The sequence below is a fragment of the Protopterus annectens genome, chromosome 12.part0 (genome assembly GCF_019279795.1).
Source record: "Protopterus annectens isolate FY-2018-M chromosome 12.part0, PAN1.0, whole genome shotgun sequence".
NCBI lineage: Eukaryota > Metazoa > Chordata > Ceratodontiformes > Protopteridae > Protopterus > Protopterus annectens.
In genome coordinates, this window is record NC_056746.1 from 897,603,277 (window position 1) to 897,617,450 (window position 14,174).

Consider the following 14,174-nt stretch of genomic DNA (forward strand, 5'->3'; position numbering starts at 1 on the left):
GAGGATCAGTGTTGTATCTAGCTGAAATAGCAGATGCATGTATCTTTATGGAAGAATATGAGAGGCCGTTCTTTAACATATCTGCCAAATATTCCAAGATGAGTGGGATGTTCAACAATGATGCATCATGACCCTTGCTGGAATTCCAATTGCTGAATCTTTTCCACTTTGCTAAGTAAACCTTTCTGGTGGATGGTCTTCGAGCCTCTGTTAGTATCCGCTGAACTTCCTTGGAGAGAGATAAGCTGAAGTTATTTATGGGATCTCCCAGGCTGTTAGCTGCAGTGTCTGAAGATTTGGATGCAGTGTTTCGAAATTGTGTTGAGTCAAAAGTAGAGGCCACTGGGGGAGGGCCCACCTCCTGGTGTGACACATGCTCCGTAGTAGTGGGTACCAGTGTTGTCTTGGCCAATCCGGAGCTATTATGATTCCCTTGGGCTTCTGCTTTGATCTTTAGTAATACTGAGGTCATCAGTGGCAGAGGTGGGAATGCATAGATTGCTAAGGAGTTCCAGTTGAATGAGAGGGCATCTATTTTCCAAGCTTTTGGATGGTAAGTCCTTGTGCAAAATTTTGGTAGAAGATGGTTGAGGTGAGAGGCAAATAGGTCCACTTCTGGCTTGCCCCATGTCGAGGTGAGTTGTCTGAAGGCCTTGGATGTAACCTCCACTGTGTGGATCTGTGAAATTCCTGCTTAGGCTGTCCGCCAACACATTGTCTTTTCCTGGAACAAACTGGGATTGTAACTGGATGTTTAGGCTCAGTGATTTCTCCCAAAGCTGCATTGTCAGTCTGCAAAGGGGGTAAGAGTGGGTGCCCCCCTGCTTGTTTATGTACCACATCACAGTGGTGTTGTCTGTCCGTATCATTAAATGGCCTTGCTGGAGTTGGTGTTGAAAAGCCTCTATGGCATGCATTACTGCCAGCATTTCTTTTTGGTTTATATGCAGATGTGTTTCCTTTGGAGACCATTGTCCTTGTATACACCTGCCTTCCATGTGCGCCCCCCATCCCAGGTCTGAGGCGTCTGTAGTCATGGTCTGTGTTATCTGTGGTTTTTTGAATGACATACCTGTGTTTTCCTGCCTCAACGAGGCCCACCATAGGAATTCCTTTTGTAGGCATGGAATGAGTGGTATGATTGTCTCCAAGTTGTTGCTGTGTTGAGACCAAATGCTTTTTAGGTACCATTGAAGCTTTCTCATGTGTAGTTTTGCTAATGGAACCAGTAGAATGCAGGATGCCATGTAACCCAGGGCCTGTAGGAATCTCCTTGCAGTCATCTGGGTGAGTTTTGCTAAACCTTTGAAGTAATGAGTTAACTTCTCTTGCTTGTCTTCTGTCAGGTAAGCCATCTGAGAGGCTGTGTCTAGTTTGGCTCCTAAGAAGATTTGCTGGGATGGCTGCAGTCTTGACTTTTGGAAGTGGACTGTGTATCCCAGAGCTTGAAGTAATCGTATGACATAATCCAGGTTTTTTGTCAACATCAATTTGTCGTCCGCTTGTATGAGGCAGTCGTCCAGGTACGGGTAAATCTGTATACCCTGGAGCCTGCAATGAGCAATTACTGAAGCCAGGCATTTTGTAAATACTCTGGGCGCAGTAGATAAGCCAAATGGCAATGCTGAGAATTGATAATGCTCTGGCCCTGCAAGAAATCTGAGGTATCTTCTGCAGCTGTGTCTGATAGGGACATGCAGGTATGCCTCCTTGAGGTCCAGAGTAATCAGCCACGATTCCTTGCCCAGCATGGGAAGGAGTTGCTGTAGAGTCAGCATTTTGAACTTTGGTACTATGAGAAAGGTGTTTAATGCGGACAAGTCCAGTATTGGTCTCCATTGAGATTCTTTTCTTGGAACAAGGAACAGTCTTGAGTAAAACCCCTGGTCTTGTTCTTGTTGTGGAACTCTTTCTATTGCTTTCATTCGAGTCAGCAGAGTGATTTGCTCGATAGCCTCTGCCCTCTGATTTTGTGGTAAGTTTGGCATGCCTTGTTTTCTTGGTAAGGTATGAAAATGAAACCTGTACCCTCGGTCTATAATGTCCAAAATCCATTTGTCCTTTGTCAGTCTGTGCCAGTTTTCTGCAAACAGATAATTTTCCGCCCAAGGGAGCTTCTAGTTGTTCCCTGGTATCCGCCCAAGGGAGCTTCTAGTTGTTCCCTGGTAGGCGGTAGTAGAGGAAAGTCATTGAGTTTGTGGTTGTTGGGCAGGTGAAACCCCTGCGTCACTTCTTTGGTTTCCTGGCTGCCATTGTCGTCCCCTGTAAGGGCCTCTGTATTGGCCTCTTCCTCGGCCACGTCTGTTCTTACCCCTTTGAAACTTTTCTGGATTAGGAAAGGACCAGTTTTTTGAAGGCCAATTCCTACTGAATCTGGGGGGTTGAACCTGGAGGAAATCTTTCAGTCTGAACTGATTTTGCTTTTTCTTCGATGGTCTTTAACACATCCTTAGCATTTGCACCAAAAAGCTTGTTCTTTTCCAAAGGTGCATCCAGAAGTTTTGCTTTTACATGACCTGGTAGAGGTTGATCTTTGCGAACCCTGGCCAGAGGACTTAGGATGCAAGATACCATGAACCCCAAGGCTTGCAGGAACTTGCTTGCCATGAGGGGACTTCTGGAGGTCAGCTGGGTAAAGTTGAGAGGCAGGAAGATCTGCTTTTCTGGGGATAGGAAGGCCATTTGGGATGCTGTGTCCAGCAGTGCTCCCAAGAAAATGATCCTCCTAGAGGGTGTTTGCTTTGATTTCTTCTTGATGATGAACCCTAAGGAAGTTAGGAGGGTTTTGGCAAAGAGGAGATCCAGAGGCATCTTTTCTTTGCACTCTGCCTGAATGAAGCAGTCGTCCAGATAAGGGTAAATCTGTATATTTCTCTGTCCACAAAATGCTATGGCCAGGGCTAAGCATTTGGTGAATACCCTTGGAGCAGTAGATAGGCAAAAGGGTAGCACATAGAACTAAGTAGTGTGAGCCTCCCCTGAAGCGCAGGGATTTCCTGCATGATTCCCTTATGGGGATGTGGAGGCAGGCATCTTTTAGGTCTAGGGTCACTAACCAGACATTTTTTGTCAGCATAGGCAACAGCAGCTGCAAAGTTAGCATTCTGAATTTGGGGACCACCAGGGAGGTGTTCAGAATGGATAGATCCAGAACGGGGCTCCATGCCCTCTTTTCTGGGAACAAGGAATAGTCTGGAATAAAAGCATTTGCCTGACTGATCTGCAGGAACATCTTTCAATCCCTCTGCCCAATGATTTGGAGGCAAGTCTGGGTACCCTCCCTCTTGGACTTGGGAGTTTGTGGAAAGAGAATTTATATCCCTGGAAGATGATATTTAAGATCCACTGGTCCTTTGTTTGAGAGCCAGTTTTCTTTGAAGAGGGAGAGCCTTCCTCATAGCTTTTGGTGAGTGAAAGGAGGGCAGAGGGGGGGAGAGGGAGTCATTGAGAGTTTTTGCCATAGAAGGATGACTTAGAACTCCCTGCCTTTGGGGCGGAAGTGGTCCACTGTTGGGTTCTCTGCTGTCCCTGGGGTAGGGGCCTGGGTGGTCTGTCCCTGCGGGACTTACCTTGCCCCTATCTGCTAGGTGCAGAAAAGGACCAGTGCTTAGAGGGAAAATTCCTGCTACACCTAGGAGGTTGAACCTGAAAGAAATCTTTTACTGTTTGCATAAATTATGCTTAGTCCTCCATCTTTTTACTTCAGACAAGTGGTCCTTATCCAAGGGTGCATCAATTAATTTAGACTTAACATGATCAGGGAGAGGTTGTTCCTTCAACCATGCACGTCTCCTAATGACAGATCCTGACACTGCTGTCCTGCTTGACGCTTCTAGGGTGTCATATCCACAGGGTAGAGTGTTTGGCTACTTGACAAGTAGAGTGCAGTAATCTGCTAACTCTTCCAAATTGGCAGAGTCAAGAAAGGTAGAAATCTTTTGCTTTAATAGTTCCAAAGTGTATTGTTGACATTTTAGCATGTGGAACAGTTGAGTTCTCGGATTGCCAAGGTTGCAAAGGTGTATACTTTTTACCCCATCTGTCCAGAACTCTCGAATCTTTGTCAGAAGAAATAGAATTCTTTGCAGAACTAGACTTAGCTCCTTCAGATCCCTGTGTAATAACCTCCGGGTCTGCAGCAGATTTCTGTACAGGTTTTTGTGAGAATCCGGTACTATAATACCAATCAGGTTTACTGGGAGCAGGTGGGAGGGGCTAAGCAGGATTCATGGAAAACATTATCCACCACTTCTAAGATGGGGGGATGGCCAGGAGTCTGTGCTGGGGCAGGTCTAGTAACTCAGTCTTTTCTTAGACTGAGGGAAGTCCTGAGATTCCCAGTGGAAAAGTTTCCCGAGGGTGTGAAGGGGTTCCCCAAAGGAAAAGTTTTCTGATGGTGAGGCAGAAGGAATGGATTCCTCTGCATCTAAATCCTCACAAGCACTCAGAGGTTGTTCCTCTTCAAAATCTGAATAATCAGATTCCTCAGAAAACTATTAGTTCAGAAGGGCGTCTTTTCCTTTTAGAAGATGTGGCCAGACTACCCCTGATAAGGGAGATAAGATCCTCTGGCATCTTAATCATTTGAGCTTGGGGTGGTGGAGCATGAGAAAGATGGTAGCTAGAGGGATTTTCTAGGAGTGGCCTGACTTTTAGGCCTAAGGGTATCCATCCGTCTGAGAGACATGGTAGTCGGATGAGAAGACTTTTGTCTAGAATCAGTAGTTCGAAAGGCCACCTCGGAAACTGGTGCCTGCGTCGCAGCTCTGGACCCAATAGAGGCAGAGACAACCAAAGTCTCAGGAGACTAAGAAGATTTCTGCGGCATACCGGACTTCAAAAGGGTCTCTGTACAGGCCTAAGAAATCTTACTGGGCATCAGGGGCTGTGAAAGTCTCTCAATGAATTCCAGAGAACTGACTACCTGCTTAGCAGTAGCGTCTTCAGAAGGCTTAGCCTTGTGTGGTCTGTCACTACTTTTACCTCTACTTTTTTTGGAATGTTTACAGATTGCTGGCTAATGGACACCATTTCGGAATGCAAAGACGGAAGACGAAAATACCGGTCTACAATAAGAGCTCTACAACAAATGGTTCTCACATTAAAGAGGGCACATAACCAGCAGCAGGGAACGTCATGGTCTGGGCCTAAACAAGTGACAGTATGAATGGAAGTCTCTGTGTGGGATCTGCTTTCCACATGCGAGACAATTGTTAACTTTTTCAGACATCAGTTAGTACAAGAAAAAAGGATCCCCAACAAGGTACTTAGCTTTAGATGTTTTCAGCTGTAAATCGAGCTCTGATAATGACCGACGGGCACACTTGCCAACTGCTTCTGCTATGGGCTCCACGGCAAGAAAGTCTGATGTAATGGCGTCAGCTGCCTTGCTTTATAGCACTGACAACCTGACGTCAGTCAACAAGCGACAGCAGCTGACAGAAAAACTGATTGGTATTCGGGCCGGTCGAGGGCTACCCCAGCAAGGATAACCCACAGGCGAGGACTGCAACAGTGAAACACGAAGAACATCTGGAGCTAGACGCTGAGGACTTTCTTGATGCAGCAGTCAGCCCAAAGAGTAAGGCACTTAACTGATGTGATACAGACAAAACCTTAAGGAACACCTGAAATCCAGATGAATAGAAATACGATAAACATCTTAAATTTAGTGATACTAGGCATCCTGAAAGAGGAAGAGGTAACAGGGTTGTGAAGTGACATTTTTAATTTGGCCACTATGACAAACCGTTTTAGGAAAATAAGATCCAGAACTGATCTCAAGCATTTTCTTCCCTTCTTTGGCACTAAAACCTCCTTGAATAAAACCCCTTTCCTACCTGGGAAGGGGAAACTTATTCCATCACACCCTGGAACAGCATGCAACGAAGATCAGTGAAAAACCTTTGGTCTGGAGGATGTAGAATTTCCTCCCACTGCCATCTGTAACCTTGATAAATTATATTTAGAACCCATATGTCTGAGACTATATGATGCCAAAGAGAAACAAAGATTCAGACTTTCTGGAGGACAAGAGGGTGCCACAGTGGAAGGGGGAAAAAGTGTCTTAAATAATCATAGTAACACTATCATTAGTTTTAGGAGTTTCCAGAATTCTTGGAACCCCCAATGCCCATTTATCTGCATTTTGTGGATGCTTTGATGATATGTAGTGCCATCTGTGCCAGGGAGAGTAGGGCACTGCATGTGTAACATGTGCCAGCACAGCTAGCTGGAGTTTTGTAAAGAATTATGTCATTTGACTATTACCCTGATTTGTAAAGTTGTTCATGTTTTTATTTATTTATTTTATTTTACATTTGTTAACCGGGGGTGTCTGAGCCGAAAAGGCCCTTTTTCAGCAGAGGCCCAGGGAGAAAAGCTCCACAAAGAAAAATTAGACACATTTAGTTATTTAGACATAATCAGTATGCACACAAATTACAAGAGACATGTTTTTACAGTGGTATGCAGCACAGACAGTTACAGTGGAGAGATCAAAAAATATTAATTTTAAAAATAAAGGTAAGTAATAGATTTGTGGTGTACAGCTGAACTTTGGAATGTAGGTAGAATACATACATAGTACACAGGTACAGTACATACATTGTAGATTAGCCAGTGTTTGTGAGTAAGACTGAAAAACTATTATCAATTGCTCTAGATTTAGTATGTATATGTTATCCGCTTTCACTAGCCTGGGGAGCAATCATGGCACTGCCAACTTTGCTTGAGATGCTGCCTGATGAGGTCTTTAAAGGAGGCTTTGGATGATGTGTTTTGAATGCTAGTAGGGACAGAGTTCCATTTTTTGGCCACCGAACTACTATATAGTGCATCTCCAAAGCTATTGTAGCTGTTGGTGACTTCTAGTAGTAGTTTGCTTGATGATCTAAGAGGTCTTTTGGCTGAGTGATGTTGTACTAGGTTTCTGCGGGCAGGACACTTACTGGGGAGGTAATAGATAGAATGACAGAGGCAGAGCTGATTGTAGGTTAGGAGGTTGGGCAGTTCAAGCCAGTGGAGCTGTCTCAAAGCAGTACAGTGATGAGTTCTATATGAGCAATTTGCAGCAAAGCGGACAATTCTGTTATAGCAAGCTTCCATTTTGCTTAGTTCAGTTTTGTTGAGATTAGTCAGAATGGGAGATGCATAGAGTTGGGTGGATAGAAGTTGGGAGCAAGCAATGGCTGATCTTGTGCTGTTGGTAAGAAATGGTTTGATACGGTAGAGTGACCCCAGTTTGGCATGTACTTTTTTAATAGTTAAGTTCAGATGACTATCAAATTTTAGGTGGGAGTCTATGGTTATTCCCAATAGCCTAGCCTGTGCCACTGGAGCAATTGGAGTAGCATTTGTGGAGTAGACAGTGAATTGACTGTTAGTGTTTTTGTTTGAACTGGTTATAATCATAAGCGGAGTTTTCTTTGGATTGAGGATAAGTTGGGCTTTGGTAAGGTAGTTTTCAACGTCAGAGAATGCTAGTTCAGTTTCCAGGAGGGTGGGAATGTTTTGTGCAGCACAGATTATGGTAGTGTCATCTGCATACTGAATTATACATGCATGCTGTGTGGAGGTGTGGAAGTCATTTGTGAAGACTGTGAATAGTAGTGGTCCTAAGATAGAACCCTGTGGGACTCCTATAGTTATGGGCAGCTGAGGAGAAAGAATTTTCCCATTTCACAGCTTGGTACCTGTCAGTTAAGTAGCTTTGGAACCAGGTAAGAGTGGAATTAGATAGATGATATTGGTTTAGTTTGCTTAGCAGGATTTGGTGTGAGACTGTGTCAAATGCTTTGGACATATCCAAAAAAAGAGTTGACACTTGCAGGCCTTCATTTTTGAGATGGTTTACTGTGTCTGTGAAGCAGACGAGAGTTGTAGTGGTACTATGGGCAGGTCTGAAACCATGCTGAGTAGGTGACAGGATGTTGCAGTCTAGGAGATAGTTTAGCATCTGGGTATGGATGGATTTTTCTAGGATTTTGGCCAGGTGGGAGAGTAAAGCAATGGGTCGGTAGTTAGTAAGTTCAGTGGAGGTCCCGCCTTTATGTATGGGTGTAACATAGGATATTTTCCAGAGTTTGGGCACATAGTTTTCAACAATTGATCTGTTTATGAGAGTGGAGACTGGGATAGCAATAGCATCTGCTGTAAGTTTCAAGAAATAGCTGGGGAGTAGGTTGGCTGCTGTTGATGAGGTTTGTAGTTTGGAGAGCATGCTTTTGATTGAAGTGGTGGAAACTGTTCATAGGTTCATACTAGGCTATCTGCCCAAGGGCAGGGCATTTATAAGCAAGCATTTTTAGGTTTTTCCACGCCACCCTTTTTTTGAAGAAAACTTATTTTTTTTTTTGTGCCTCTGTCCTCTGTGAGTGACACTGAGGTAAACCCTGGGGTATATTTGGGGGTTTGTTTTGAGGGTAAAGCTTTTTTTAGTGTTATTTGTGTTGGGGGTGGGCATAGTGAGGAAGGAACTGTCCTGTGATACTAAGGATAGAATGGAGTTCACAAGGTGGGAGATGAATTGTGTTTCGATGGGAACTTTAGTATCAGGGGTGGTTGGTTTGGGGGTAGCCTTTTGGGTGGATTTTAGTAGCTGGTTTACATTTTTCAAAAATTTTTGCGGGTTGTGTTGGTATTTAGTGTGTAATGTGTAGTAGGATTTTTTTGTCCAGCCTAATGCATTTTTTTGCACGGTTGCGCAGTTCTTGGTACTTAGTTAGGCTTTGTGTTTCTTTGTTTTTTTGATAGTAACACCAGGCAGTGTCTCTGGACTTGAGGATTTGTTTGGTTTCTTTACTGAGCCAGGGGTTAGTAGAGGTTCTAACCTTGATTTTGCGCAATGGAGCGACAGTGTCTAGGTGTTGTAGAAATGTTTTGTTGAAATATGCTACAGCCTGGTCAAGTGGGAGGGTTTTAGGGGGTCCAGTCACAGTTACACAGTAAAGTGTTGAGGACCTCAGGAGAGAATTTTTTTGTGTTTCTAGTGGATATACAGTTAGTGGTTTTGCATATGCTTGTTCTACTACGTATAAAGTATATTATGTTGTGGTCACTTAAGGTGTCTGGGAGACTGCCTGTGTGAGGGTACAATGTGGGGTTGCTAGTTAGGACCCAGTCAAGGATGTATTCCCTTTTAGATTTTTTATCACACCTAGTTGGAATTTGGACTAGCTGCTGGTAGCCATAGAGATTTATTAGATTACTTGGTGGTTCTGATATACAGGTGAACCAATCTAGGTTGAAGTCCCCCAGAATAAGGGTTTCTTGTGAGTATGTGGAAGAACACCAGGATAAGAAGTCTTCAAGGCTAGCAGGTGTATTACCAGGTGGAATATAGGTCACAATTGTGGTGATGACCTTTTTAGGGTGAAGTTGAAGTTGTGAGAAGTATGTCCCAATTATTGGGGGAGGGGTAGGAGTTTGGTAATTGATGGACAGTTAAGTTGGACTTGTAGAGTAAGGCAGTTCCACCCCCTTTACGAAGTGGTCTGTCTTGTCTAATGATATTGTAGCCGGTAGGGAGAACTTCTGAGTTAGCTAGGTTTTTATTTAGCCAGGTTTCTGTTAAAGCAACTATGTCTGGGGAGTAGTCTGCTATTGTGGCCTGGAGTTCAGGTATTTTATTTTTGATACTTCTAATATTAATGTTTAGCATTAAAAGATGGTTGGTTTTGCTGCTGTTGTTGATTTGCACAGGGATGAAGAAAGTGGGGGTGTTATGTTCTGACATTTGTGTTGGAGCAGTTTGTGTTGGACAGGATGGATTTGGGCCTGGGTTGGGGTGGATATCCCCACTTACGGTGAGCCTGGAGTTAAAATGGTTATACAGATGTTGGAGTTTGGTGAGGAGTGTGAGAAAGTATTGTGTTTTTTTGGAGTAGGAATGAGAGCATGTGTGTTTAGTTCTGAATTGGTCCGTTATGTAGTTCTTGAATACGTGTGGGCAGATATTATAATGTGTGGTGTCTGTGTATGAGACTGCATAATGCAGTGTTGTGCTACTAAGTTTAGGGATATTGCTAGAGTGATAACTTGTGGTGGTGTGAAGAATTATGAGAAGACAGACTAGATTTAGTTGTGTGATAGTCATGGTTATAAAGTTTATGTTGTGTCTAGGTGGGGGGTCTGAATAGGAATTATAGGGTTGCACTATATGTGGATGGGGAAGTAGTGTGGGTGATGCAAAAAATGCCTAGTGGGAATGAGAGTGATTGGGTGTATTTTGTGTGGAGCAAGTTGGTGTGGTTTAATGTGATATGACTTCAGGAGCTGTGATTGGTGGAGGTGATGTGAGGGTGAGCTGTGGGTGTGGCTATGATTACTATAAATGTAGAGGTAGTGGGGGCGGGAGGGAATAGGGGCAGGGGAGCGGAGAGAGCCCGAGCATTAGCGAGGGCGAACGGAGCGGGGCAGAGCCAGAGCCAACCAAGGCAAGAGGAAAAAGTAAGTATTACTTTACAAATCTGAACACTTAAAACAAATTCCTGAGGTCTAATGGCTTACCGGCTTGCAGAATGTAATTGCTGAAGAGCACTTGTGTCCTGGTGGGAGACCAGAAATTTAAAGATGGCTCCATGCTCAGCAGGATTCTAATATAGACTTTGTATTGGGGGAGGGAGATAGCACAAGGTGTAAACCAGGTGGAATGCAAAGAAACCAGAGAGGCAATCAGTGGAAATCAGTGAAGGCCTCAGAGGGTAAGTAATAATTCAAACTACCTGTAAAGTGAAGGAGAGAAGAGACAGCAAAGTTTATTAAGGTTGGGAGTGTGTCTTTACATTGACTTGCTGATTAGTAACCAGTCTGTGCACAGATTAGAGTAGGGAGATACATTAGCAATGATAGAGATGCAAATAAGCAGGTGATCCTCCAAGTGATACAAACTAAGGCAGAAAGAACTGAGAGGGCTGCTTGATGGTTAATTTAATTTAGTCACAGGGATGTGAATTAAAATCTATACTGTCTATTGGACAGTTAGGATTACTGTACTATTGGGGGGGGACACAAGGCTACAACAGTCAGTTTTATTAGCAAGCTGAGAACTACTAAGAAATACTGCTAATGTAATAGCTTCACTCTCATAAAACATACAAGTAGAATGCCTGGGTGGACTGACCCTGCTCTTGAGGCTCAAAATGTATATCCTTGTTTAGTTTGCAATAGTGATTCCTTCTTACACTGTATAGATGGAGTGGTAGCCGCAGACTGCAGATTTGCTTGAGTGTGCTCCTGCTCTTGAGGCTCAAAATGTATATCCTTGTTTAGTTTGCAATACTGATTCCTTCTTACACTGTATAGATGGAGTGGTAGCCGCAGACTGCAGATTTGCTTGAGTGTGCTCGGCTAGCAGAATGTAATTGCTGAAGAGCACTTGTGTCCTAGTGGGAGACTAGTGGTAATTATATCTGAGCCTGTGCTTCCCACTCCCATAGAGGACCCCTTTGTCTGCTAAGTAATATGAACATTCCAGGTTATGGGCAAAAGGGCTGCATACCACAGGTATACTCAGCCATCCACCGTTGTAAATCCACTCTCAGATTTTCCACCCGGGTCCTGCTGGACATAACAGCTATATATATATATATATGTCCAGGTATTATTATTATTATTATTATTATTATATCTAATTAAATGTATCTGTTTCACCAGAAAATTCTGGAAGGGAAGAGGTTAATTTCAGTCCAGCTAATTTTGAAAAACAAGTTGAAAACTAAATGAGATGGCTCAGGCCTTTATCTTACAGGTCGGATTGCAGGCAGGGACACAAACTGTACTAAGAATCTTACTGTATTGTCCTTCAGGGTGAACTAATTGCTACCCTGAAAATGTGCAAGTTTTTGAAACCGTTTTATAGCTATCAGATGCTACAACAGATCTTAGCAAAGCTCTGGATGAGTATTGTACCAAAGTCAGGTGACCAGATGTGATGTCATTCTATAACCAGCACAGAAATTATTTTTTTTTTTTTTAAAGATATGAGAGAGATATTCCGGAACTCTTGCAGCAGCACTCTGGAACCTGATAGGAAAGAGCTCACACAACCTCACAACTCACCTTGCCTTGCTTTAGTAAGTAAACAGGGAACAGCAACTCTTTAGTCAGTCAGGAAAAGATAGCAAGATTAGTTAAGTACTGTTTTTCCATATCCATGTGAATCTATCCAACTATGTTAGTTTTTATATTTCCTGTAACTGAAACTCTGGGTGTTTTTTGCAACTAGATATTCAGTAGTCTCATTTGTTATTTTAAATATGTTTTTACCCTTCATTGTGCCTGGTCTAAGAGAATATTTTTATCTTGAGAGTACTTATGCTTATTTTAGTGACACTGGCTGCTCCTGAAAGCCATGTTGCATTGGTCAAACTACCATGTATTCGTTCTACTCAGTATAATTGTGTACCCTTGTAAGAGCCTTAGGGTAGCCGACTGGTGGCAGCGTAATTGCCTTGTAGTCTGGGCAGAGGAGGCACAACTAGGAAATCTGTTCCAGCCTTTCCCAGGTGTGTGCACGTGTGTGCGTGTGTGTGTGTGTGTGTGTGTGTGTGTGTGTGTGTGTGTGTGTGTGTGTGTGTGTGTGTGTGCGTGTGTGCGCGCGGTTGAGTGTGTGAGAGGTTCCTTTTGTAACAACTTAGTTTTAGGGACTGAGAAACCTCAGTGTTCTGCCACAGAAAACACTGACTCGAAATGATCTCACAGAACCCCCCACAGGGAGAATCAGAAACTGAGCTCTCCTCAGTCGGAATCAAAAATCGGAGAAAACCTTGCATCTGTCCCTTCATACTCCAGTCCATATTCTGAACCTTTAATCTTTTAAAGGGAAATATTTCTCTCTCTACCTGAAAACAACCTCACAAGGATCAGTAGCCTGAATAAAACCATTAGGCAGACCAAGTAAACTCTTCCAGTTCAATGAAATTTGAGGAGCAGCAGATAGTGTTCTGCTTCTTTATGATAAGTAAAGTGGGAGCAACAGAGTTACTAGTGGCAACAGCAGTTTCAACAGGTTTGGGCACAACATTATCAAAACAGGGAAGCCTTCCCACTTCCAGAACTGACAAGAGGGACTCCCCCTTGCCCACTAAGGGGACCCAAACAGCAAAGGACGTGACTAACCCCATTCCATAGTGACAGTAGGTGCTACAACAGTACGATCTGGGTTAATAAAAAAAAAAGTACTGGGGTATAACAATGGCCACCACAGCAAACTCACCAAAACTGCAGCTGAGGTTAATTGCAAGCCTGCAGTGGTGACAGTAATTTTTTTGTGCCTGGAAGGAGGATAGACCATGGGACTGAAAAGTTTGTCTATGGTCAAACCAAAAATGGTGCCTCTCATTAGTAAAAAAAACATGCACATGCAGATAAGTCACTTTTTCCACAGAAATACAGTAAAAAAGCACTTTAAAACAGTATGCCAGCCTCAAAGTAAAAAAAAAAAAAAATTTGTTCAACAGAAAATAGTCTGTTAGCAAGGGTTAAAAGTGTGTGCATGCAGGAGTGATTGTACATAATGGAAAAATTAGAGATGACAGTCTACCTCCACTAGCTTCTAGAAGCACAGGGAAACAGCCAAAGAATCAAAAAAACCCCGAAGGAACATAAGGAAATCTTGCAAACTCCAGACAGATAGCAATTGGAAATTCAGGATTAAACACAAACCTTACCACTAAATCCATTAGGTGGCCTGTGCACCTATCAACTGGATACCTTCTCTTGTCTTAGTAACGAACCTTAACCCAACGCAAGTCTATCTGGTGGAAGGCTTCCTGGCAGTCTCAACCACTTCAAAAAGTTTAAGCTGTATGAGCCAGAAGAATTAAGGCTATCTATAATAAAAGCAAGGCCTTCCAGGGGAAACCAGCAGTCATACTAGCTTAACGGGATGCTTGACTATCACAAGAAATTAGTGCATTAAAAGTGATGAGAAGCATGAAACCACTTCCTCACTTTGGCTATATAAAGTTTGAAACTGATGCATCTCAGATAAGAGGGGGAATTCCAAGATTCAGCATTCCTGAAGTAGGCTACATAAAGGGTTTTTGCCCCATCACCAAAATCAAGAGGCAGAGGATGTTTCATTCTGCAAAACAGGTGTGCCAGTGTCTTAATTCACAGGCATTTCAAAGGACTCAGTTTCGGGACTCCCATGGAGATAGGAAAGCACCAGT

The 14,174-nt window shown here is 43.2% G+C and overlaps 1 protein-coding gene across 1 annotated transcript in view; it reads right to left on the reverse strand.

The window, feature by feature from the left end:
- The window catches only part of CSE1L (chromosome segregation 1 like), a 1,337,268-nt gene that overhangs the window by 734,180 nt on the left and 588,914 nt on the right, over positions 1 to 14,174 (reverse strand). The gene's annotated exons all lie outside the window — the stretch shown is intronic.